The 27,034-nt window shown below is 45.5% G+C and overlaps 1 long non-coding RNA gene across 1 annotated transcript in view; it reads right to left on the bottom strand.

The window, feature by feature from the left end:
* LOC119967149 overlaps positions 1 to 27,034 on the bottom strand; it is an 86,358-nt gene that overhangs the window by 46,182 nt on the left and 13,142 nt on the right. The window contains exon 3 of the long non-coding RNA XR_005460927.1: positions 8,537 to 8,717. This is a non-coding gene — a long non-coding RNA (uncharacterized LOC119967149). The remainder of the gene's footprint in view (positions 1 to 8,536; positions 8,718 to 27,034) is intronic.

Here is a 27,034-nt window from a genome sequence, read left to right as displayed (position 1 = left end):
TTGTTCAACAAAATGAATGCTTAATTTCTCTGCTGTCCCACGTAAAATGAGTTTAGCAATTCAGCCAATTCTGTATGAGCAGGAGTCCAAAGCATAAAGCAGGCACTAAATGGAATTTTTTTATCTGAGTAATAGCTGAATGCAGCAATGATGCTTTATCCAAACTTCAGAACCTATTTACAATATATTTGACTCGTTCAGAAGATTGAATGAGACAGTGATTTTCCTCTCCTGTGACTAATAGAAGGCTATTCATACGTATTGTTTTTTATTCAGTAGAGGAGTGCTTTATTTTAGTCAGTGGTATATGGACACCAACAAACTGACATTTTGAAGAGAACGCCAAAGAATCACAGAATTGTTACAATGCAGAAGGCCATTCTGCCCATCTTGTCTGCACCAGCTCTCTGGATGAGCAATTCACCCAGTGCCATTCCCCTGCCTTTTCCCCCATAACCCCGCACACTCTTGCTTTTCAGGTAACAATGCCTTGATTGAACCTGCTTGCAGCTCATTCTCAGGCAGTGCATTTCAGACCTCAACCACTCGCTGCGAGAAAAAGCTTTTCCTCATGTAGTTTTTGCTTCTTTAGCCAATTACTTTAAATCTGTGTCCTCTCGTTCTCGATCCTTTCACAAGTTGAAACAGTTTCTCCCGATTTATGCTGCCCAGACCACTTGTTATTTTGAATACCCTATCAAGTCTCTTCTTCAAGGGAAACTTCTCTGATCCATCTTCATAACTGGAGTTCCTCATCTCTGTTACCATTCTCATTTATCTTTTCATGATGTGGATATGCCGACGTTGGACTGAGGTGGGCACAGTAAAAAGTCTTATAAAATATATGAATTCACCTGAGGAAGGAGCTGCCCTCTGAAAGCTGCTGATTTGAAACAAACCTATTGGACTTTAACCAGATTTATCTTTTCGGCACCTGTTTCAGTACCTTCAACATCCTTCCCAACGTGAGGTGCCCAGAATTAGACACAATACTCAAGATGAGCTCTTGTATTCTATGCTCCTATTTGCTTTGATCTGTCCTGTCGTCATATCCAATTGCTTATGCACATATTAACCCAGGTCCATCTACTCCTCCTGCACACTGTTTGGATTTGTACCTTTTGTTTTATATTGTCTCTCCATATTCTTCCGACCAAAATTAGTTACTTCACGTTTCGCCACATTGAACTTCATCCACCATTCATCTGCCTATTCCATTAACTTGTCTTTGTCCTTTAGAAGTCTGCACTATTCTCCTCATAGTTCATAATGCTTGAACAATTTGTGTCATCTGCAAATTTTTAAATTGTGCCCTGTACCCAAGGTCTAGGTTATTGATATATCCCAGGAAGAGCAATGGTTCCGACACTGACCCTTGGAAAATTGCAGTTCTCTTCTCTACCGTTGTGGAATTTAGTAGCTCACATTGGGTCACTGCAGCATATCTGCACCACTCCTGTGATTTTTCTTTATACATGTAAGTTTTGAAGGCAGGTTTTCTTTTATTATTCTTTAATCGTCAGTGGGCTGCAAGTTCAGCATTTATTATCTATCCCTAGTTTCCCTTGAGAAGTTGGTGGTCAGCCCCCTTTTTGAACAATTGCAACCATGTGGCATGGATATTCCCACAGTGTTGTTAGGAAGGGAGTTCCAGGATTTTGACCTACTTACAGTGAAGGAGCGGTGATAATATTTCCAAGTCTGGATGGTGCGTGACTTGCAGAGGAAAGTGCAGATGGTGTGCTTCCATTTGTCTGCTGTCCTGGTTATTCCAGTTTGGAAGGTGCTGTTAAAGGCATCTTGATGGCAATGCATCTTTTAGATGGTACACGCTGCTTATGCAGTGCACCAATGATTAATGTTTATGGTGGTGAATGGGGTGCCAGTTAAGTGAGCTGCTTTGTCCTCAAAGGCATCAGCTTCTTGACTGTTGTTGGAGCTGAACTCATTCATTCAAATGGTGTGTAGGGCATTGCACTCTTGAATTGTGTCTTGTACATTGTGAGTCAGGAGCTGAGCTACTTGCCCCAAAAATTCCAGCTTCTGATTTGCTTTTGTAGCCAGAATATTTATGTGGCTGGTCCAATTGAATTTCTGGACAATGGTGATCCCCAGGATATTGATAGCAGGAAGTTTGGTAATGGAAATACCATTGAATATCACAGGGAGACAGTTAGATTCTCCCTTGTTGGTGATGGTCAATGCCTAACACTTGTGTGGCATGAATGTTACTTGCTATTTATCAGTCCAAGTCTGAATATTGTCCAAATCTTGTTGCATGCAGGCACAGACTATTTCAGTACCTGAGGAATTGCAAATGAAACTGAACATTGTATGGCCACTTATGATAGAAAGAAGATAATTTTATGAAGCAGGTGAACATGGTTGGATCTAGGACACTGTCAGGCGGAACTCCTGCAGCTATCTTCCTTTGTGCTAGGTATGACACCAACCAGTGGAGACTTTTTCCCAATTTCCATTGACTCCAATTTTCTAGGGCTCCTTGAAATCATATCCGGTCAAACACTGTCTTGATGTTAAAGGCAGTCATCTCATCTAACCTCTTGAATTCAACTCTTTTGTATATGTTGTAAGGGTCCTTCCTCTTTATTCCCTTATTTCCCCTTTCTTTTATTTTGCCATTATCATTTTTTATCTATGGGTGATTGATGGACATGTATCTTTAAGTGAAGCTGCAGATAGAATGAGGAACTCAGAAATTACAGGAGAGAACACTCTGCCACCCTCTGCTAGTTTGAACAGGAGCTTCAGATTTTTCGGCGTCAGAGATAGAGATGGGGTGGGACTCGGTTTGATTGATTGGCTGGTGGGCAATGAATTAGCCAAAAGACCACACTCTGCCCAATAATAGATGGCGATTGGATCCTATCCCAGTGGAATGATTTTCACTTGGAATGACTCCCAAAAAAGCTCAGTTTGACTCTGGGTAGCAGACAGACAGGGACTCTCTTTCTCTTCTCAATGTTTTCTCCAGAAAGGCTGTGAGTGATGTATCCATAAAGCTGCAGAGAATGAATCTACAGGAAAACCATTGCAGGCTGCAAGCAAAAGACCAGGACCGACTCTCTCTCCAGAAAGTCTGTGAGTGCTGTATTTCTGAAACTAGAGACCTGAAGGAATCTACAGTAAAAACCTCAAACTGAAAGTAAAGTCTGAAGCGGAATAAGGTGCTGGAAGAACCCATTTGAAACAAAAACTTTTAAAAAATCTTACTTATTTTTTTAACCTCCTTTCTTCCCTTCTATATTTGTCTGCCTTGCGTGTGTGTGTGTGTAGCGTGGGGGAGCAAGTTAAACTGGGGAATTAGGAATTAGATAATACACCAGTAGTATTTACTGCACATTTCATTATAGTTCTTGTTATAAATAAACAGTAATTGTGTTTACATTTACAAACCTGGCGACTAATTATTGGGTAGCCGAGGGCCAAAGACTTCAGGTATTTTTCTAAGAATTATTGGTTAATTCACCTGTGTTGTGACTCTGGGTCAAGGGGGCTGGAATTGGCTGTGCACTACCCTAGGACATTGTAACAATGCTTGGACGGACCAAGGCTGCAATGCGTTCTCGTGTCGAGTGGTCCCGGTCGAACCTAAAACGGAGCTTAAGACCATAAGACATAGGAGCGGAAGTAAAGCCATTCGGCCCATCGAGTCCACTCCACCATTCAATCATGGTTGATTTCAACTCCATTTACCCGCTCTCTCCCCATAGCCCTTAATTCCTCGAGAAATCAAGAATTTATCAATTTCTGTCTTAAAGACACTCAACGTCCCGGCCTCCACCGCCCTCTGTGGCCATGAATTCCACCGACCTACCACTCTCTGGCTGAAGAAATTTCTCCTCATCTCTGTTCTAAAGTGACTCCCTTTTATTCTAAGGCTGTGCCCCCGCGTCCTAGTCTCCCCTGCTAATGGAAACAACTTCCCTACGCCCATCCTATCCAAGCCATTCATTATCTTGTAAGTTTCTATTAGATCTCCCCTCAACCTCCTAAACTCCAATGAATATGATCCTCAGACGTTCATCGTATGTTAGGCCTACCATTCCTGGGATCATCCGTGTGAATCTCTGCTGGACCCGCTCCAGTGCCAGTATGTCCTTCCTGAGGTGTGGGGCCCAAAATTGCTCACAATATTCTAAATGGGGCCTAACTAGTGCTTTATAAAGCCTCAGAAGTACATCCCTGCTTTTATATAGGGGCTGGTTTAGCTCACTCGGCTAAATCGCTGGCTTTTAAAGCAGGCCAAGCAGGCCAGCAGCACGGTTCGATTCCCGTACCAGCCTCCCCGGACAGGCGCCGGAATGTGGCGACTAGCGGCTTTTCACAGTAACTTCATTGAAGCCTACTCGTGACAAGAAGCGATTTTCATTTCATTTCATATTCCAAGCCTCTTGAGATAAATGACAACATTACATTTGCTTTCTTAATTACGGACTCAACCTGCAAGTTTACCTTTAGAGAATCCTGGACTAGGACTCCCAAGTCCCTTTGCACTTTAGCATTATGAATTTTGTCACCGTTTAGAAAATAGTCCATGCCTCTATTCTTTTTTCCAAAGTGCAAGACCTCGCACTTGCCCACGTTGAATTTCATCAGCCACTTCTTGGACCATTCTCCTAAACTGTATAAATCTTTCTGCAGCCTCCCCACCTCCTCAATACTACCTGCCCCTCCACCTATCTTTGTATCATCGGCAAACTTGGCCAGAATGCCCCCAGTCCCGTCATCTAAATCGTTAATATATAAAGAGAACAGCTGTGGCCCCAACACTGAACCCTGCGGGACACCACTTGTCACCGGTTGCCATTCCGAAAAAGAACTTTTTATCCCAACTCTCTGCCTTCTGTCTGACAGCCAATGGTCAATCCATGTTAGTACCTTGCCTCGAATACCATGGGCCCTTATTTTACTCAGCAGTCTCCCGTGAGGCACCTTGTCAAAGGCATTTTGGAAGTCAAGATAGATAACATCCATTGACTCTCCTTGGTCTAACCTATTTGTTATCTCTTCAAAGAACTCTTAACAGGTTTGTCAGGCATGACCTCCCCTTACTAAATCCATGCTCACTTGTCCTAATCCGACCCTGCGCTTCCAAGCTTCAGTGAATAGTGTCATGTGAGAGTACCTTTAAGAAATGGATGTTTAGCAAATAGCTGTAGCGGATGTACCTTTAAGAAACGGGTGTTTATCAAATAGATGCAGTGACGTCAGTGTGTTGGTGGAGCTGAGCTGTGACTCTGCTTTTACTTTTGCTTTGAGCAAAAAAGCTGGTGTGTGTCTGTGTTTTAGTTTCTTTTTCAGAGTTTTTGAAGAAACTGCAGTCACAGAAAGAAGGTGCATTGATCTCTTTCTACAATCTAAAGACTGACTCCAGGTTATTTGAGGATTTCAAAGTAATACCTGTTTCTGTAGAGAACTTAAACCTGCTGCCTTTCTGTAAAAAGGGTATTTTGGTCTTATGGATGTTAGGAAAGTTATGAAGGGTTACTTATAGAATATTGTATCTGTGGGGATTATTGGTGTTGATAGTTGTTGAGATGTTTACACTGGGTTTATAAAGTGTAAACTTGATTCATAAATAAACATGGATTTGTTTCAAAAGTACTTGAGATCTCTGCTGCATCACACCTGTAAAGTAGGCCCTTGTGCTCCCCATAACCACAATCTATTAAAAGTCGTGGGTCAAGTGAACTCCATGATACACTTTGGTGTTCTCTAAACCCTGGCCCATAACAATAGTTTATTGCTTTATAAGTGCTGCTTGATAGCATTGATGATGACTCCTTTCTTCATTCTGTTGATGAATAAACAATGCGGTGATAATTGGTCAGGTTCGATTTGTTTTGCTTTTGTGGATGGCACGTACCTGGGCAATTTTCCACATTATTAGGTAATGCTGGTTCTGTAGCTTTACCGCAACAGCTGGGCTAGGGATGCAGCTTGTTCTGGAGCACATGTTTTCAGTACTAAAGCTGGAATGTTATCTGAGTCTATAGCCTTTTCAGTGCACTCAGCCATTTCTTGATATGACTTGGAGTGAATTGAATTAGCTGAAGACTGGCATCAGTGATGCTGGAGGCCACAAGAGGAGGCCAAAATGGATCATCCAGACTGAAGATGGTTGCAAACACTTTATTCTTGACTTTTGCACTGATGCTGGGATCTGCAATCATTGAGGATGGGTTTGATTCTATCAATCCTTTAATTACCAACCAACCCCATTCACAAAAGGATGCGACAGAACTGTAGTGCTTGCTTTGATATCTGGTCATTTGTTTGAAGGATCACATAGCTTTCTATAGTATGTATATAGTTTGGTTTGCAGCTTCAGCAGGTTGGGTCTCATTTTTAGGTGTGCCTGGTACTACTCTTGACAGGCTCGCCTGAAGTCCTCAATGCACCAGTGTTGGCGCCATTGCTTGAAAATAATGGTAGAATGAGGGATTTGCTGGGCCATGAGGTTATGGATTATGATGGAATAAAACAAATTGCCCGCAGCACCTCATTAATGTCATTTATAGCTGCTAACCCTATTCTGAACCTATCCAATTTAATAGTGTGGCAGTGCCAGATGAGCTTGACCTCAGTTTAAGATGGGACTTTGCTTCCACAAGGATTGTACGGTGGTTACTCCTACCAATATATTATGGATGGATGCATTTGTGATAGGTAAACTGTTGAGGATGAGGGCGGCACAGTGGTTAGCACTGATGCCTCAGAGCCAGGGTTCCAGGTTCGATTCCAGCCTTGAGTGACAGTCTGTGCGGAGTCTGCATGTTCTCCCCATGTCTGCGTAGGTTTCCTCCGGGTGCTTTGGTTCCCTCCCACAGTTCAAAGATCATAGAATTTACAGTGCAGAAGACGACCATTTGGCCCATCGAGTCTGCACCGGCCCTTGGAAAGAGCACCCTACTTAAGCCCACACCTCCACTATAACCCAGTAACCTTATCTAATCGTTTTGGACACCAAGGGCAATTTAGCATGGCCAATCCACCTAACCTGCACATCTTTGGACGTGAGGGGAAACTGAAGTACCTGGAGGAAACCCACACAGACACGGGAGAACATGCAGACTCAGCGCAGACAGCGACGCAAGCCGGGAATTAAACCCAGGTCCCTGGCACTGTGAAGTAACAGTGCTAACCACTGTGCTTCCGTACCATCCGGATGTGCAGGTTAGGTGGATTGGTCATGCTAAATTGCTCCTTAGTGTCCAGGGAGGTGCAGATTAGGTTAGGAGGGTAGGGCAGGGTGGGCAGGAGAGTGGAATGATTGGAAGGTCGGTCCAGACTCGATGGGCCAAATGGCTTCTTTCCGCATTGTAGGGATTCTATGATTCAACCAGATTTTCCCCCCTTGTTTGTTCCCTCACTACGTTCTCCATATCCAGTCTAGCAGCTGTGTTCTTCAGGGCTCTGCCAGCTAGGTCAGTAGTGGTACCATTGAGTCATCCTTGGTGATGTACATTCAGGTCCTATACCCAGAGCACAGTCTCTGTCCTAATTCCTTAATGGTGGTACAAGCTCGAGGGGCTGGGTGGTCTACTCCTGCTCCCAATTCATATATTAATGTGAACGTAAGAACACAAGAGTTAGGAGGAGGAGTAGGCAACCCAGCCCCAAGGATGGCACGGTGGCGCAGTGGGCCCGGGTTCGAATCCCGGCCCTGGGTCACTGTCCGTGTGGAGTTTGCACTTTCTCCCAGCGTCTGCGTAGGATTCTCCCCCACAACCCAAAGTTGTGCAGGGCAGGTGGATCAGCCACGCCAAATTGCCCCTTAATTGTAAAAAAATTAATTAGGTACTCCAAATTTAAAAAAAGGCAACCCAGCCCCTCGAGCCTGCTCTAGCATTTAATGTGATCATGGCTAATCTCATTGCCCTTATCTTCCTGCCCACTCCCCATAACCCTTCATCCTGCTACTAATTAAAAATCTATCTATATCCTCCTTAAATTTGTTTCACGTTCCGCATCTACTGCACTTTGGGGCAGAGAATTCCACAGATTCATAACCCTTTGGGTGAAGTAATTCCTCCTAATTTCTGACTAAATCTGCCACCCCTTAGGCTAAAACTGTGGTCTCTTATTCTAGAATGTCTTACAGCACCAGGTTAAAGTCCAACAGGTTTGTTTCGAATCACAAGCTTTCGGAGTATTGCTCCTTCCTCAGGTAAATGCAGAGGTGGGTTCCAGAAACATAGATAAAGTAAATGATGCAAGACAATACTTTGAATGCGAGTCTTTACAGGTCCTGAGGGAGCAATTAGAGAGAGGAATAATCACAGGTTAAAGAGGTGTGAATTGTTTCAAGCCAGGCCAAATGGTGGTGGTGGTGGGGGGGGGGGGGAGGTGGGAGGTGAATGTAATGCAACATGAATCTAAGGGGGGGGGGTGAATGTAATGCAACATGAATCTAAGGTCTGTACTCATGTGTGCAGAACTTGGCTACAGGTTTCTGCTCTGCGATTCTGCGTTGTCGCGCGTCCTAAAAGCCGCCTTGGAGAACGCTTACCCGAAGATCAAAGGCCAAATGCCCTTTGACTGTTGACGTGTTCCCCGACTGAAAGGGAACATTCCTGCCTGGCGATTGTCGCGAGATGTCTGTTCATCCGTTGTCGCAGCGTCTGCATGGTCTCGCCATTTCTCTAGTCCATTTCAAAGGGCAGGTACGAGTTGACCACAATGTTGTGGACCTGGAGAGGTATGCAGGTCAGACTTGGTCAGGACAGAAATTTTCCTTCCTTAGAGGACACTAGCGAAACATATGGTTAATGTTACCATGATTACTTAAGCAGACAGGTGATATCATAGCTAAGTCCAATTTTTTTTTGCAGTATACTCACTGGTGTTATGTAGGAAACACGGAAAGAACACAGCAAACCGCGATGTGATCATGACCATACCATTTTTTATGACGTTTATTGGGGGATAGATGTTGGCCCACCTCCTTTGAAGTAGTTTGACTGCTTGAGAGATCAGATGGACCTCAGTTCAACACGTAATATTAAAGTCTGCGCCTCTGGTGGTGCAGCATTTCCTTAGTATTGAATTGGAGTACTATACCATTGAATTTTCTGCTGAAGTTATGGAGTGGGATTTGAAACCTCAACCTTCTGACTGCAGGCTTTCTTGGTTGACAAGAAAAGACTAATTCACCTCACCATACTCTTTCTCATGGGGGCACTGCATTGTGTAATACTTCATGTATTAAATAAAATGCATATGATGCTCCATTGCATTTATTCCCGCATATTTTATGTAAGAAAGAAAGCAATGTTCTCATCATTCTGTACCATTAAGACGACACCAATTCTAGCAGAAAAAGAAGTTGCTTTTCAACAAGCAGCCAACTTACTAAGCATATGAAAACATTTTCCATTTGTTGCTCCCAGGTTTACAACTCCTGGGAGTCTTGTGTTGCCCTGATCGGTTATCTCATGTGTTGCTGCTTTTGCAGAACAAAAGCATAATTTTTCTCCTCTGCAGAACTTCACCACTTTTGAAAAGGACTGTTTTGCCTATCACCAAATGTGGCCACTCTTCCACAGCATGAATGGTGGTTTTGTCTTTAAGGGGCTTCAGTCCTTAACGTGCAAATGACTGGTCAGATATTTCAACCGGCAGTCAGTTACCTCAGATTTGCCAAATTAATAATAATAACCTTTATTGTCACAAGTAGGCTTACATTAACACTACAATGAAGTTACTGCAAAAAGCCCCTAGTCGCCACATTGTTCGGGTACACTGAGGGAGAATTCAGAATGTCCAAATTACCTAACAGCACATCTTTCAGTGCCTGTGGGAGGAAACTAGAGGACCCGGAGGAAACCCACGCAGACACAAGGAGTACGTGCAGACTCCTCACAGACAGTGACCCAAACCGGGAATCAAACCTGGGACCCTGGTGCTATGAAGCAACAGTGCTAACCACTGTGTTACCGTGTTGCCCATTATATCACGTTTTTTGATTTGATTCTATTGTCACATGTATTAGCATACAGTGAAAAGTATTGTTTCTTGCATGCTAAACGAACATGTAGAAACTGTAGGCTAGTTTGGCACATCATACCTTCTGCCCTATGGATAAGTTCATGCCAAAGATATGTGGAGCAATAATTTGTCTGAATAACATCAGTTTCTCCATATTTGTAAAAGTCTGCTGGTAATTATTTTCTAACATCTCATTTTCTCTCATTATAAAGAACTGAATCATTAGTGCAGCGAATGGTTTTACTACTTGCACACGATCCTGCGCTTACATGCTAGTACTTTAATGCTGGATGCGAATCCCAGAGTACACACTTCTGACGCACTTTATATTTTAGCATTTTGACAAGTGAAATGGTATTCATTGCTGCTAAGAAAATGATCTCAGCTCTCCAATTCTGAGCAAATTGATCCAGTGAACAATTAAGCCAGAGATACCAGGACTTGCCCAGATTGAATCCTATCCTGTGCCGCATTAATTCCTCTCAGCGGAGGTAACTGTGGGAAGTTAAGGGGAAAAGAGAGAATCCATGTTCCTGATCTCTATTAAGGTCAGTTGCATGACGTTTAGCACTCCTGGGCGAGACAAGCCGGAGTGACTTCATTGTCTTCTGTGGGTTCTCTCATGACTGAAGAGTTTGGTGCGAGGTCGACATGGACGTCCACAAAACTGGAAGTTCATATTGTGGTTGTTGGTTGAATAGTTTGCCTGCACAGTCTGGAAAAATAAGAGGATAACTGGCATTCATAGAACCATGCCTCAATCAAGGACTCAACACCTTTAAGCACAGAAAACGGATGTGAAACATTATTCTGTAGTTCATACTTATCAGTGGGACAATTTTGTGGCACGCTGGAGGAAGGGAACAGCTATTGGGCATAAAGTATTTAAAAAAATAGTATAAATGGGTTTAGTCGAAGGCAGAAATGTGAAAGTTTACATTATTTATCTCAATTATAAGCAAGCTCTTTCAGTGAAACTACAAGCAGGTGATGCACTGGTGGCACTGAATGGCAGATTTCCAATATAATCTCTAGCACTCAGCTATACTAGTAGGCAACTCCTTGTAGTCGAATCAGTTGGGCTCAATCCTGTGGACACAGTTATGTAATAAGAAATTGACGGACTAAATAGACGGGGACGAGACAATAAATGATGAAGGTAACTTTCAACTTTGGCTTAGGCAGAAAACTAACCATACTCTATCAATTAAATGTCCCACACAAATTTCCCTTTTCATTTTGCCTTGCTGAAGTTAAAGGTTATCCCTCCTACCCGCCTAGATTTGATGTGATCTCAGATAATAGGTTACCACACAAGGCCCCATGATCGTGAAATAACTGGACATGTATTAAAATGGATTGGCAAATGTTAATTGGTAGCCACCATTGAGTCGCAGTGCATGGGCATGTAGCTTGTTGATGGCCAGAAAGTATCACAAAGTTCACTGATGTTTATAGTTTTCTTTTCGCCCGAAGAATTTAGAGAAAGGAACAGTCTCTAAATTTGCATACATTTGTTCTCATACGCTGGTTTTGCTCAGTAGGCTAGACAGCTGGTTTGTAATGTAGAACCAGGCTAAGCAGCGCAGGTTCAATTCCTGTACCAGCTGAGAATTCTGAATTCACACTCTGTGTACCCGAACAGGCGCCGGAATGTGGCGACTAGGGGCTTTTCATAGTAACTTCATTGCAGTGTTAATGTAAGTCTACTTGTGACAATAAAAAAAGATTATTACCAATTCAGAATAGTGGCAGTTGATGAATATTAATGAGTAGTAAAGGAGCTTTGACAAGCTCAGTGGGTGGAGAAATGGCAGACAAAATTTAATATGAGAAATGTAAGGTTATTGGACTTGACAGAAGGAAGATTGATGTAGATAATATGTTAAATAGGAACGTAATTGAGGTATTGAATCAGGAGAGAGAGATCTTGAGGTTCTGGTGGATATAGAAAAAGGCAGGTTAACAAAGATCATTCATGATACAATAGAATGGTGGAATAGATTAGATGTTAAATGGCTTTCTTCTGTTTGTTGGAGACAACTAAACAAAGCTAGTTTTTTCACGTCAATTTAGAACAGGAATTAAAACTTAACTGCACCTTTCCTGTGCTACAGTTCACTCAGGGATTCCAGGCTATGCCAACATGGCACTTTTATGTAGTCTACATATATGGACAGTGATGGTGGAGCATCCAACATTCTTCCTATCACATTGCTGACAAGAAATCTCTCCCACTCTTACCATCTAACATTGGTACGTGTTGGAAGGATTTGCAGGTTGAATCTCAACCTGTTTGGTCACATTATGAACATACCTTTCTTGGCCATCACGTCCTGGGTAGCACTTGAAAGAGTTTCTGGCTCAGAGGCAGGAATGCTATCCAATATCCCACCAGCCCTTCCAAAGCTAATTTGTAAACTTTCTACATGTGGACAAAGAGCAAATAACAGCCGTACCAGCCTCCCCGGACAGGCGCCGGAATGTGGCGACTAGGGGCTTTTCACAGTAACTTCATTTGAAGCCTACTTGTGACAATAAGCGATTTTCATAACAAAGAAAATTACAGCACAGGAACAGACTCTTCAGCCCTCCAAGCCTGCACCACTGAATTAAAACCCCCATCTCTTCTGGGGACCATATCCCTCTATTCCCATCCTATTCATGTATTTGTCAAGACGCCCCTTAAAAGTCACTTATCGTATCTGCTTCCACTTCCTCCCCGGCAGCGAGTTCCAGGCTACCAACGCGCTCTGTTTAAAAAATTTACCTCATACATCTCCTTCAAACTTTGCCCCTCGCATCTGAAACCTATGCCCCTGAATAATTGAATCTTCCACCCTGGGAAAAAGTTTCTGACTATTCACTCTGCCCATGCCCCTCATAATCTTGTAGAATTCTATCAGGTCGCCCCTCCACCTCCGTCGTTCCAGTGAGAACGCCTCCTCCTAATGCCCTCCATACCAGGCAACATCCTGGTAAATCTTTTCTGCACCCTCTCTAAAGCCTCCACATCCTTCTGGTAGTGTTGTGACCAGAATTGAACACAGTATTCCAAATGCAGCCTACCTAAGGTTCTATAAAACTGCAACATGACTTGCCAATTTTTAAATTCAATGCCCCGACCGATGAAGGCAAGCATGCCGTATGCCTTCTTGACTACGTTCACTACCTGCGTTGCCACTCTCAGAGACCTGTGGACCTGTACACCCAGATCATTCTGTCTATCAACACTTGAGTATGGTGTTTGAATTTACAAACACTTAGGGGAACAGACACTAAACCACAAATACTTCAGTTGTCACAATGAGTGATGATGTGGAGATGCCGGCGTTGGACTGGGGTGAGCACAGTAAGAAGTCTTACAACACCAGGTTAAAGTCCAACAGGTTTGTTTCAAACACGAGCTTTCGGAGCACGGCTCCTTCTTCAGGTGAATCACCTGAAGAAGGAGCCGTGCTCCGAAAGCTCGTGTTTGAAACAAACCTGTTGGACTTTAACCTGGTGTTGTAAGACTTCTTACAATGAGTGATGACCATGGTCTGATTATTGGATCAATACAGCACGTTGCAAGGACATGATCTTATGCTCACATGGTCTTAAACTGCATCTTTCAGGAACTGGATTGAACTTTTTTTGTTGTGCATTGCCAAGGTACAGATATCAAAAGTCCAAACCTTCATTAGTTTAATTAAGATAAATTGCGAAGATGTAGCCTTGCTAAGTGTTTGATTTCCAATGGGTTGCCATGGAATGCTTTATGTTACAGGTACCACATAAATACAAGTTGTTGTTTCATAGAATTGACAGTGGAGAAAGAGGCCAATTGCCCATCACGTCTGCACCAGCTCTTGAAAAGAGCACCCTCCATAAGTCCACACTTGCACCCTAGCCCCGTAACCCCACCTATCCTTTTTGGACACTAAGGGCAGTTTATCATGGCCAATCCACCTAACCTGCACATCTTTGGACTGTGGAAGGAAACCGGAGCACCCGAAGGAAACCCACGCAGACACAGGGAGAACGTGCAGACTCTGCACAGACAGTGACCCAAGCCAGGAAGCGAACCTGGGACCCCGGAGTTGTGAAGCAACACTGCTTACCACTGTGCTACCGTGTCACCCAATTGATGCCAATATAACTGTTAAGTACATCTGCTTCCTCTTCCCCCTCTCCTCCTTTGAAGACTTCAGGGTAGATTTTAACTGCCAGATGGCTAAATAGGAGTCTGTGCCAGAGTCGAAGAGCCAAGAGCATTTTCACGGCCTTGATGTCAGTAGAACTGGACAGTGCCTCCAACCAGCTTTTCTTTTTAAGTGTTTTTTAACTGAGCTTTTGGTATACAAAACAAATATATGAACAGTGGGAGTTAAGCAAGGGAATATGTAAGTAAAACTAGAACTATTTACACCATGATCGGTTTTGACTACAGAAATACATCAGTTTCCCCTTCCTTTTCTTTCATTCCTTCCTTAGTGTTTGCTGTGGTAATTGTGGTTCCCTGCGTTATGCTCCCCACCGATTTTCCCTTTGCTTTTCCTCCCTTTGGTTCAGGTTGTTGTTACACACGCCCCCCCCTCATGTCTCCTTTGTTGGGTTAGGCTGGTATCTTTGTTCCCCTGACCACCCCACCCCTCCCCCTTCCTTACTGTGTCGTGGCTACCCCCTCCTGATCTTTGGTTTCTTAGTTGTTGGCTACAAACAGGTGTTGGACCAACCCAGTGAATGGCTCCCATGATTTGTGGAAGCCCTCCTCCGAACTTTGGATGGCGAATTTAATTTTCTCCATTTGGAGAAATTACGAGAGGTCGGACAGCCAGTCTGCAGCTTTGGGTGGCACTGCTGACCGACAGCCGAGCAGGATTCTCCGGCAGGCGGTTAGGGAGGCAAAGGCAAGAGCATCCGCCCTCCGCCCCATGAAGAGATCTGGCTGTTCTGATACACCGAAGGCTGCCACTCTTGGGCATGGCTCCACCTTTATCCCCACCGCTTTGGACATTGCCTCAAAGAAGGCTGCAGTGGCCCGAACTTAAACAGGCATCCCAAAGTAGTTGCTGGATTTGGACCGGCATGATATAGGATAGCACAGTTGCCACTGACCAGCAGTAAGGTCAATTCAGGGAGTGTGGTCGGGACAATTAATCAGGGACATAAATTACTTTTCTGGTTCCTGGAGCAGCATGCCTCACAAAATATGTTTCAACTTACCTTTTTAAAAAGAAAAACATAACTTGCTCACCAATAAAACTAGTCAGAGCTTGCACAGCACATATTTCATTCCTGTCCTGAAGTGGCAATCTGCATCTTCTGTGCAGCGAAAGAATACTAGTCCATTTTGTTATACAGCATGGCCCCTTTTGACCAATTTAATCACTCCTACCCTTGCACCCAACACGTTCCTTCCCTCTTTTTCTTTTCATTTCCCCACTGTGCCTCTGAACTTGCTTAAAAATTGTTAAATCTCTAAATTCTTTGAATTCTGACTTGTTTCTCCCTCCACATTTGTGGCCTGTCCTGATATTTCCAGCATTCTCTCTGCTGTGCCATCATTGTTACTTTTCTTTCTCTTAATTTTCTCCCCTCGTTCGCAGGCAATGAATCCCCATCCATGCTTCAAACGTTTATGTAACAGTACCTCCCGTGGCTGTCAAGAGATATGCAATAGCTTTCCTTTGCAAGTGTACATGGGACATACTGATCCAGTTGAGAAATCTTACTAGATGAAGCAATTTTTTCTGCAGTTCAAACAAAATTGTGAAGGTTCCTCCGTCGTCAGCACGTTTATCCATTGAGTAGCCGAGCCATGCAACGCAGAAAGTTGTCAGCTTGATCCCGGGCTTGCACAAAGTTAGCTGAACTTGGCTGTGACAAATGTTCGGAAATTCCCTCTAAACCACAGAACAGATGGCACTTAAAATCTTGCTGGTGGGCCACTATTTGAGCTATGCATTGGGCTTGTAATATTTCTACAGCAGTGACTACACTTCAATAGTATTGCATTGGCTGTAAAACATGGTGAGATATTTCAAGGAGTGCAAATTATTATTTTTTTTCCTTTGCAATTTAGCTTGTGGTTTTTAGATTACATGCTATTTTCACACTTCAAATAAGAATCCTTACCCAAAATATAAATTAAACTCTATACTCTCTCATGCCAGGAATATTTTTGTACACAGCAACTATTCGGCTTTGGGGCTAAGGGGATAGAGAGCAGGGGAATTAAATCAATTGGATAAGACTACAAAGGGCCTGTACAGACCGAATGAGCTGAATGCCCTCCTTCGGTACTATATCAGTCTATGATTGTTTCAGCTTGAGCCCCAATTGCCAGTGGAGGGCACATACCAGATATGCACACAAACGGAAATGCATCCTTTGTTAAGAGTTAATCATTTTTACAATTTTCTTCTCATGTGATGGAAGAGTGGTGGCAAAAAGATGCAGTCCATTGCAGCTTCAATTCAGTTTTAGGATTTTTTTTTGCAACAAAATGCAAATGAGTGGAAGGGAAAATAATACTAGAAAGATAATGAATAAATACTTTGTTTTGAAACCACTGAAAGGGTTTTTTCTTTACACAGAACTGCCATTGTAGGCCTCAGTCTAAAGCGTAAATGCACTTAATGAGCAAATTAAATCACCTGCATATGTGTTAAATAAAATCATTACCAGACTCTCAATCGTTTATGTTGCAATATATTCCATTGCAAACCTTGTGTGTGTGCCATGTGAGGCAGTTGTTTGCACAGGTGATATATGCAAACGTGCATGATAGTGTGTGAAATTTATTCACGAGATGGTTGGCATTGTGGCTGAAAGAAGACAAAAGTGAGGTTAATTTTTTGTAAACCATTATGGGGAACAGATGTTAGGGGATTAAAGACATGCAGGTGATGACAACATTTCACATAGTGTATTCTGTGAAGACAGACACAGATGTTTCCCAATGAGCCTTGCGTGCACAATTAGAGGATATCATCTCCAGGTAGTTGGAATCAGAGACTCCTTAGGGCACTTTTGGTATGGAAAATCAGTTGGCCAAAACCACTTGATATTGTGGGGAAATAATAGTACTGGAACACTTGTATGGAGAAACACAAGCAGTAATTAATCACTTTTACTGAAATAAAAAGACTGGTGGAAAAGCTCAGCAAGTCTTGCAGCATCTGTGGAGAGAGAAAACAGAGCTAACATTTTGCATCTAATATGACTCTTTGGACTTTCTCTCACTACACATGCTGTCAGACCTGCTGAACTTTCCCAGCACTTTCTGTTTTTATTTCAGATTGCCAGGGTTTTGCTTTTATTTTTATGTTTAAATCACTTTTTCAGGTTGTATTTCAATGTACATTCAGCAGGTTTCCTTCATCTAACACACTCATAAATATCATTTCTGAATATGTATTTTCTGTCATGACACATTGAGATGATGTGGGGATATGGTGTGCGTCATCATCTCCCACTTTGTTGTAAGTTACATGGAAAGCTGCATTTGTAAAGATGCTTTTCAAATCAAAGTGCAGGCTACAGCCTTGAACAACAATTTTTGGAACAGGAGACCAGAGTCTATACAGTAGCAGAGTGGTTAGCACTGTTGCTTCACAGTGCCAGGGTCCCAGGTTCAATTCCTGCTTGGGTCACTGTCTGTGCGGAGTCTGCACATTCCCATCGGTTGCTCCGGCTGCAGCCTAAAACGAATGAACCACCAAGGGCGGTTATACCAAGTGGAGGAGGTTTTGAGTTTGGTGAAGCAGAAGCGGGAGACGAAGTGGGAAAGTGTTGGCATTGTGTCTATACCAAGATCTTACGGCGTAATTGGCGAGAAGGTGGGCGGCCTTTAGTCAGCTGAAGGTTGTATAGTGCAGCGAGTGGGGTTTAGAGTGGTCTACCCAGTGAAGTTGAGAATTACTCAATTTAAAGGACTCTATTTTGAGACAGCGGAGGAGGCGGACGTTTGCGTGAAGGCTGAAGGATTGGGCTGAGATGATTTTGGGATTTGGACTTGGATGATGTGGACTGAAGTCTCTTTTCATAAATTTTTATAGACAGGGTTTTTTAATTTTGTTCTGTAGATGTATTCTTCCCACTCTGACCGTATGGACGGTGGGTTGAAGTTTGCTTTTTGGTGAGAGTGTAGAGGGGGGGTTGATGGTCTTGGGCATGAAGGGCCTGGTGAGCTTAGAGGCCCCTAGTCAGAATGGTGACGTGGATCGTGACGGTTAGGGGGGTCCGGTGAAGAGGGCGAGAGGTTTCTTGCACTTGAAGAGTTTAAAAGCTGATGTGGTGATGCACAATGTGTTCTCGAGGATTGATTTTTTTGTGGTGGGAAAGGCGTTGTTAGCTGGAGTTATGAGGGAATTGTGATTTCGGATCACTCTCCACATTTGATGGTCGGGATTCTACAGAAGGGGTTGAGGCCGGTGTGGGGTTGTTGGCGGGCCAGAGGTGCTGTGATAGGATGGGGAAGGTGATTGAGGTATATGTGTGGTTTAACATGTCGATGGTTTAGGAGGCTCTGAAGGCAGTGGTGAGGGGGGGAGGTGATTTCCTTTAAGGCTTAGTTGGAAAGGGATGAATGCCAATGATTGATAGTAGAGATCCTGGAAGTGGATGGGAGGTACGTAGGGGACCAGGACGCAGAACTCCTGTTGAAGAGGAAGGAGTTGCAGGCAAGGTTCGATCTGCTGCCAATGGGGAAAGCAGTGTGCCAGCTGAGAAGGGCAAAGGGGATGTCTATGAGGGCAGCACGCTGGTTCAGTAGGTTAGCTCTGCTGCCGCATGGCACTGAGGTTCCAGGTTCGGTCCAGGATCTGGGTCACTGTCAGTGTGGAGTTTGCACATTCTCCCCGAGTTTGCGTCGGTTTCACCCCCACAACCCAAAAATATGCATGCTAGGTGGATTGGCCACGCTAAATTGCCCCTTAATTGGAAAAAATGATTTGGGTACTCTAAATTTATTTTTAAAAAGGGGGATGTCTATGAATCAAAGAATTTTGTGCAGGAGGCGGCCATTCGGCCCATTGAGTCTGCGCTGGCCTTTGGAAAGAGCACCCTCCTATAGCACATGCCTTCACCCATAACCCCCCCCTGGCATTTTGGATACCAAGGGGCAATTTAGTATGGCCAATCCAACTAATGTGCACTTCTTTGGACTGTGGGAAGAAACCGTAGCACCCAGAGGAAACCCATGCAGACAAGGGGAGAAAGTGCAAACTCCACAGTCGCCAGAATTGAATCCAGACCCAGTGTTAGCCACTGTGCAGGCCATAAGTATGGGGAGGAGGCGGGTCATATGTTGGCAGGTCAGATTCGTAGCCAAGTTGCGGAGAGGGAGATAGTTCGGGTGGTTTAATAAGGTGTTTGAGGAGTTTATAGGGACTTGTATGCCACCAGAGGTTGAGCGGGAGATGAGGGAGTTTTTGGGGAGGTTAGAGTACTCGAAGATAGGTGAAATGGAGAGGGCAGGACTGGAGGAGTCGGTGAGGATAGAGGTGAAAGCAGCAATTTGGAAAATGCAGATGAGGAAGGCAGTGGGACCGGCTGGGTTCCAAGAAATTTAAGAATACGTTGGTGCCATTATTGGTGGAAATGTTCGAGGACGCTATCATCAGGGGGAGGGGTTGCTGAAAATGATGATCTCAAAAGGACACGGTGGATTGTGGATTGTACAGGCCCATATCTCTACTGAATGTAGATGCTAAGATATTGGCAAAGATGCTGGTGTTAAGTTTGGAGGTGTGCTTTCAGAGGGTGATTGGGGAGGATCAGCTGGGATTCGTTAAGAGCAGACAGCTGTCGTTGAATATGCAGCAGCTGCTGAATGTGGTGCTTTCTCCAGCAGAGGGAAGGGAGTTGGAGGTAGTGGTGGTATATTGGATGTGGAGGAGGCGTTTGATCGGGTGGAGTGGAGTTATCTGATTGTCGTGTTGGAGAAGTTGGGGATTGGGCCTAAATTTGCGGCATGGGTGGAGTTGCTGTATAAAGGAGCCGATGGCGAGCGTGCACAAGAACGACATGAAGTCAGTGTATTTTTTTGTGGCACCGGAGAACGAGGCAGAGATGCCCGTCTCCCCTTCTGTTTGTACTAGTGATATAGCCCTTGGCCATTGCAGAGGAGCTTGGAGTTGTAGAAGGGGATAGTGGTTGGGGCTGGGGTGTTGTGGAGCATTGGGTGTCCTTATAAATGGGATATAATGTGTCTGCTTCAAACATTTAGGGCACTTTTGGAGTATAAGCGGAACTTGGGGAAAAGTGAGCATTTTGTGGTTTCTGCTCTAGGGACAGGTGTCGTGCAGACTCCTTACAGGCGGTGACCCAAGACGGGAATCGAACCTGGGATCCTGGCACTGTGAAACAACAGTGCCAACCACTGTGCTCCATTGCCACCTTGAGTTTTGGATAACCGCAAGTTTATGGAGGGTAGAATGTGCTGCACCAGCTAGGAGCACATTGGAATAGTCAAGTCTAGAGGTGACAAAGACATGAATGAGGGTTGCAGCAGCAGATGAGTAGATATAGGGCTGATGTGGAGAGGCAAGGTGGTTAGCACTGCTCACAGCCCCAGGGATCCAGGTTCATTTCTGGCCTCAGATGACCATCCATGTGGAGTTTGCATTTTCTCTCTGTGTCTGCGTGAGTTTCCTCCGGGTGCTCCTGTTTCCTCCCAGTCCAAAGAAATGCAGGTTAGGTGGATTGGCCATGTTAAAATTTGCTCTTATTGTCCAAAAGGTTAGGTGGGGTTACTGGATGGGGTGGAGGCGTGGGCTTAAGTAGGAGCTCTTTCCAAGGGCCAGTGCAGACTCAGATGGGCAGAATGGCCTCCTTCTGTACTGTAAATTCTATGATGTTATGGAAGTTGACATATGTTGGCACAAATATTAGGCCAGAATCTCAACATGAGCTCTAACATGAACTGGCAAGCTGATTGGCAGACTGTCTTAATCACAAGACTGTTGCCAGTTAAAGGGAGGGAATTGGTAGTTAGAGTTTGGTGTGGGGACCAAAAACAGCTTCAGACTTCTCGATATTTACACTGCAAATTTTCCCTCGAAGTATTTATCTAATTCTCTTTTTATTTATTTATTTTTAAAAAAAATAATTTTTATTGGAATTTTTTACAGAAAATATAAAAATATAACAACAAGTATAGCAACAAGCAGTAATATGCAACTAACAGCCCCATAACACCCACAATTCCCCCCATACCGTAACATCACATGTATAACACTCACCCCACCACCCCCCCCAACAAGAGAACTTAACCATAAATTAAAATTAAATAAATCAAATTTAAATAAAATAAGCAAACATAATCAACGTTTCCCCCCCCCCCGGGTTGCTGCTGCTACTGTCCCAGTACCCTATCGTTGAGCCAGAAAGTCGAGGAAAGGTTGCTACCGTTTAAAGAACCCTTGCACCGATCCTCTCAGGGCGAATTTAACCTTCTCAAGCTTAATGAAGCCCGCCATGTCATTGATCTAGGTCTCCACGCTTGGGGGCCTCGCGTCCTTCCACTGTAGCAAAATCCTTCGCCGGGCTACTAGGGACGCAAAGGCCAGCACACCGGCCTCTTTCGCCTCCTGCACTCCCGGCTCTACCCCAACCCCAAAGATCGCGAGTCCCCATCCTGGCTTGACCCTGGATCCCACCACCCTTGACACCGTCCTCGCCACCCCCTTCCAGAACTCCTCCAATGCCGGGCATGCCCAGAACATATGGGCATGGTTCGCTGGACTCCCAGAGCACCTGACACACCTATCTTCACCCCCAAAGAACCTACTCATCCTCGTCCCAGTCATGTGGGCCCTATGCAGCACCTTGAATTGGATGAGGCTAAGCCGCGCACACGAGGAGGAAGAATTTACACTCTCCAGGGCATCAGCCCATGTCCCGTCTTCGATCTGTTCCCCCAGTTCCCCCTCCCACTTCGTTTTCAGCTCCTTTACTGACGCCTCTTCCACCTCCTGCATAAGCTTGTAGATATCGGATATCTTCCCCTCCCCGACCCAGACCCCCGAGAGCACCCTGTCACTCACCCCCCTCGCGGGGAGCACAGGGAATCCCTCCACCTGCCGTCTAGCAAATGCCTTTACCTGCAGATATCTAAACATGTTTCCCGGCGGGAGCCCAAATTTCTCCTCCAACTCCCCCAGGCTCGCAAACCTTCCGTCGATAAACAGGTCCCTCAGCTGTCTAATGCCCGCTCTATACCATCCCCGAAATTCCCCCATCCATGTTCCCCGGGACGAACCTGTGGTTCCCCCTTAACGGAGCCTCCATCGAGCCCCCCACTTCTCCCCTATGTCGCCTCCACTGCCCCCAAATCTTTTTTTTTTTTAATAAATGTTTTTATTCAGTTTTCGTATTTTATATTGAACAACACTGCCCCCAAATCTTGAGGGTAGCCGTCACCACCGGACTCGTGGTATACCTCGTGGGAGGGAGCGGCCACGGCGCCGTTACCAGGGCCCCCAGGCTTGTATCCCCACAGGACGCTCTCTCCATCCGTTTCCATGCTGCCCGCTCCCCCTCCATCACCCACTTACGCACCATCGACACGTTGGCCGCCCAGTAGTACCCCGAGAGGTCGGGCAACGCCAGCCCCCCCCCCCCCCCCCCATCTCTACTCCGCTCCAAGAAGACCCTCTTCACCCTCGGGGTGCCATGCGCCCAAACAAATCCCATGATGCTGCTGGTCACCCTTTTAAGAAAGGCCCTAGGGATAAAGATGGGCAAGCACTGGAAGAGGAACAAGAACCTCGGGAGAACCGTCATTTTGACAGACTGCACTCTGCCCGCCAGCGATAGCGGCACCATGTCCCACCTTTTAAATTCCTCCTCCATCTGTTCCACTAGTCTGGTGAAGTTCAGCTTATGAAGAGCCCCCCAACTCCTGGCCACCTGCACCCCCAGGTACCTGAAACTCTTCACTGCCCTCCTGAAGGGGAGCCTCCCAATTCCTTCCTCCTGATCTCCCGGGTGCACTACAAATACCTCGCTCTTTCCTAAGTTCACCTTATAGCCCGAGAAGCCCCCAAATTCCGCTAACAGCTCCATCACCCCCGGCATTGCCCCCTCTGGGTCCGCCACATATAACAGCAGGTCGTCCGCATACAGCGATACCCGGTGCTCCTCCCCACCCCGCACCAGACCCCTCCACTTCCCTGACTCCCTCAACGCCATGGCCAGCGGTTCAATCGCCAGTGCAAAGAGCAGGGGGGACAGTGGACACCCCTGCCTGGTCCCACGATAAAGCCTAAAATATTCCGATCTCCTTCCATTAGTGACTACACTCGCCATGGGCGCCGCGTAAAGCAGCCTCACCCATTTGATGAATCCCTCCCCAAATCCAAACCTCTCCAGCACCTCCCACAGGTACCCCCACTCGACTCTATCAAACGCTTTCTTTGCGTCCAGCGCCACCACTATCTCCGCCTCCCCCTCCACTGCCGGCATCATGATAACATTGAGCAGTCTCCGCACATTCGTGTTGAGCTGCCGCCCCCTGACAAATCCTGTCTGATCTTCATGAATTACCTCTGGCACACAATCCTCTAACGTGGTAGCCAGGATCTTCGCCAGCAACTTAGCGTCTACGTTAAGGAGCGAGATAGGCCTATATGATCCGCACTGCAAGGGGTCCTTATCCCGTTTTAGGATCAAAGAGATCAGTGCCCGCGACATCGTCGGGGGCAACGCCCGCCCCCCCCCCCTCCCACGCCTCATTGAAAGTTCGCACCAGCAGGGGACCCACCAGGTCCGCATATTTTTTGTAAAATTCTGCCGGGAACCTGTCCGGCCCCGGGGCCTTACCTGACTGCATTTGCCCGATCCCCCTGACTAGCTCCTCCAACTCTATCGGCGCCCCCAGCCCCTCTACCAGCCTCTCTTGAACCCTTGGGAAACATAGCCTGTTTATGAAGCTCTCCATTCCCTCTCTCCCCCTCGGAGGTTCTGACCGGTACAATCGCTCGTAAAAGTCCCTAAAGACCCCGTTTACTTCTGTCCCCTTCTGCACTACATTTCCACCCCCATCCTTCACTCCCCCAATTTCCCTAGCCGCATCTCGCCTACGGAGCTGATGCACCAACATCCTGCTCGCCTTCTCTCCATACTCGTATACCGCGCCCTGCGCCCTCCTCCACTGTGTCTCCGCCTTTCTGGTGGTCAACAAGTCAAAATTGGCCTGCAACCTGCGCCGTTCTCCCAGCAACCCTAATTCTCTTTTTAATGTTATCATTGAACCTGTTTCCAACACCCTTTCAGGCAGTGCATTGCAGTTCATTACTTGCTGTGCAAAACAAATTATTTCCTCATGTTACCTCTGATTCTATCCATGAAAAGATGCATTTCATTTTGCCGTTCAAAGAACTGAAGTTTATATTGTGCACACATTATTGCAGCAGAATACCTTACGTGTTGTGCATAGGCTAATCAGCAGGTTTTTAAACTGGCAGTCAGCGAAGGTCGACTTGCGAGCAAAGCTAGCATAGCTTGGGATCCCCAGTTACCTAATGGCGGCTGGCCATCCTGCCCACTGGAGCTTATTGATGCAGTGGTGCCTAATCAGTTGGTAAACATGCCAGAAAGACAATGTTGTCTTAAATTATTTCAGGAATGGTGACACAGAGCATAAGGAACAATGTGCACCTTCATCAGCGTTTCCTTCTTGGAGGACTGCTTTGCCTGCCTGCCGCTTCGACTGGCATGACATCAGCACTGTTGGCATTCAGAATAGCAAGCTTCCAATGAGTCCAGGTGTGCCAATCTCTTCCAAACGCAAGCAGCATTCAGATCTACCCAGTGGGTAGCACTGTTGCTTCACAGCTCCGAGGTCCCAGGTTCGAGTCCCAGCTTGGGTCACTGTTTGGAGTCTGCACGTTCTCCCCGTGTCTGCGTGGGTTTCCTCCGGGTGCTCCTGCTTCCTCCCACAAGTCCCGAAAGACATGCTGTTAGGTGAATTGGATATTCTAAATTCTCCCTCCGTGTACCCGAACAGGTGCCGAAAAGTGGCGACTAGTGGCTTTTCACAATAACTTCATTGCAGTGTTAATGTAAGCCTACTTGTGACAGGAAAGATTATTATTAGATGTCCGCTACCATCACCTCTTAAGCAACTGCGCCAAACCAACTCTGTTCACGTCAGCAACCTCCCACCATCATCCCCCCACCACCCCCAAAGATCAAGAAATAAACCCCAAAAGCCACACCCTCATGTCCCCCCGCGACAGATCTATCCCCCATCTCACTCCTGTTAACTAGCCTATCCTCTAGCATGATGGCCCCCTACTCGAGGCAACTGCCTTCCCCCAAAACCCCCGTACTCCCCCTTCCTCTTTATACCCACAACCCCCATAACTCACAATATACAACATTCAACCCAACCAAAAAATACCAACACTCCACACACTGTTATAGGCAGCATGGTAGCAGTGGTTAGCACTCTTTCTTCCTAGCGCCAGGGTCCCAGGTTAGATTCCTGGCCTGAGTCACTGTCTGTGTGGAGTTTGCACATTCTCCCCATGTCTGCGTGGGCTTCCTCTGGGTGCTCCAGTTCCCTCACACAAGTTGCAAAAGACGTGCTGTTAGGTAAATTGGACGTCCTGATTTTTCCCTCAGTGTACCTGAACAGGTGCCATAGTGTGGTGACTAGGGGATTTTCAATTCATTGCAGTGTTAATGTAAGCCTACTTGTGACACAAATAAAGATCATCTCCATAGTCTCAAAGTTCTTGCAAGTGCCCACGTTTTTGGTCTCACAAAAACCTGCTTGCATCCTCCAGCATTGTCCATGAAGAACTCTTGGCCCTGGTATGTGACCCACAACTGGGCTGGGTACAGCACCTCAAACTTCATTCTTTCCTTTAACAGGACCGCAGAATCTTCTCCTTGTCTAAATATCTGTGCAGTTGTATCACCATTGTCCTCGGCTGCTCACCCGCCTTCGGCCTCCTCCTCAACCTTGGGGATCAGTTGAAGATCCATTCCCCCACCAGCCTCCCAAGCATATTAGCTGCCTACTTCATGGCCCGCCTTCCCTCAAAGCCTTTGCGCAATCCCACAATCCGGATATTCTGCCTCCTCAACCAATTCTCAAAATCATCCACTTTCGCCCTCAGTTGCCTTTGGCTGTCCGCCACCAGGGTAATCTCTGTCTCCAACCAGTCCTCATGGTCCGCAACCGACTCTTCTACTTATTGGAGCGATGCACGATATGCCTCCAACCTCTGCTCCACTCTCTCAATGACTGCCTCAATTGGGTCAGCCACCGTAGCCAGGTCTTCGGAGGCCTCTTGCCGTTACTGCTGAAACTTCACCATCAAACGTTTCACCAACTGTCGCGTGGACCATTGAGTGGGCAATGACATCAGAACTCTACGCCATCTTTTCTTCTACCGTACTCCTTGAAAGCTCATGTTCTGTTGCCTCTTTAAAGTTGCACTCCTTGTTTGATTGGGCTGAGACACACGCACCTGAAGGTGAATTCTTGGCTCTATCTGTTCCTGTACTTTGTACCAGCAAACACCCCCGTGAATGGTTAACAAGAACCAAACAATTCTGCTTCAAGCAGGAGCCACCAAATGTGTGACCACTCACTCCATAGCCACCACCGAAAGTCCCCATTCAAGTCTTCAGCCAATTCTCTTCTGAAAGCTAATACTGAATCTGCTTCCAGTAATCTTTTCAGGCAGTGCATCCAACTCTTCTTAACTCGCTGCATAAAAAATTATTTCCTCAGTTCTTTTGCTAATGCTTGGTCCATGCCTTCTAAAAGAATCTAAAGAGATCACTGAGGCATGAGAACACTAATGATTAGTTAGATCTAGGTGTAGTGCCAGAGGACTGGTGGCTAGCTATTACAAAACACTATTTCAGAAGAGAGATAGAACAGGTATACAGAACCATAGACCAGTCAGTTCAATTAATATTTAAAATATTTTTATGAAAGATTTTTCGATTTTACAATTAATTTTACAACAAAATCCATATTACCCAATAGATGATACACAAAAACCAACAC

The sequence above is a fragment of the Scyliorhinus canicula genome, chromosome 6 (assembly GCF_902713615.1).
Source record: "Scyliorhinus canicula chromosome 6, sScyCan1.1, whole genome shotgun sequence".
NCBI lineage: Eukaryota > Metazoa > Chordata > Chondrichthyes > Carcharhiniformes > Scyliorhinidae > Scyliorhinus > Scyliorhinus canicula.
The sequence above is the reverse complement of the archived record's forward strand: the minus strand, read 5'-3'. Positions and strand labels throughout refer to the sequence as shown.